This window comes from Frankliniella occidentalis, unplaced genomic scaffold, assembly GCF_000697945.3.
Source record: "Frankliniella occidentalis isolate FOCC.00 unplaced genomic scaffold, Focc_3.1 Scaffold28, whole genome shotgun sequence".
Taxonomy (NCBI): Eukaryota; Metazoa; Arthropoda; class Insecta; order Thysanoptera; family Thripidae; genus Frankliniella; species Frankliniella occidentalis.
The window spans coordinates 615,023-615,939 of NW_026267158.1; positions in this window are offsets into that span (position 1 = coordinate 615,023).

A 917-nucleotide genomic window follows, 5' to 3' on the forward strand; every position below is an offset into this window, starting at 1 on the left:
GGGCTAGGGGCTCGCTAGGAGGGAGGCGGCCTGACGGGGCGGGGAGGGGCGGCCCGGCTAGGCAAAGAATCGCTTTTTCAGTGTTGTTGTGGAGCCGAGGCGGGAAGGAAGGGAAAGAAGCTGTTCGGCTCGCGGGAGCGTCTCGCGGCCGCACCACGTGGCAGCCCGCGCCGCGAGTTTCTCATACCGACTGACACGCTACCGGTGCTGACCCGTCAGACTCGCCCGACTGCCTGACAGCTCGCGGTCCCCGTCTGTCGTGCCGTGAGGAATACTGCTGCGCGTGTTGCGTGACACAAGGTGAGTGTTAGGGTCGCCTCCGTTGACGTGTCGCCTGTCAACGTTCAAGCAGCTGTCACGCTTCACTTTCTACTTCCTACCAAGTTTTCTACTGACGCCAGCAGCTGATTGTCAGTCATCACTTAGTCGTGACCGACGAGTCACAGCTAAATAACGACCCTTCATAACATCCGGTCATTACGCGCTCAGTTTCGCTCCGTCGCGGCGCGCACATCTCCGCTTCCCTACAAGACAGGCTTGATGTTTAAAACTCGCTCGTAATGTTCCCTCCCTCGCGGCGGTATCGCGGCGCCCATCTCGCGCGCTTGTGTGTGTGTGTGTGTGTGAGCGCGCGCCCGCGTGTAAGACTGCGTATCCGCACACTAATCGCGAGGTTAGCGCCTCGCATGCCAGTACAGCAATAGGGGAGGAGGGTGGTGGGGGGTGAGCCGTAAGTCGTCGTGCGCGGGCTCGCTCATCCGTTCCGGTTTTAGTGCTTCCGACTTCCGTTTCCGGTCTCGGGGCGCTAGTGTCGCCATGACGCACTTCTTGTAGGAGGGCGCCGGTGATGTCCAGCGAGGTGTGAAGTGGCCCGGGAGGCTTTACGACAGCGGCCGAGCTCATGTTTCGCGTAGCTG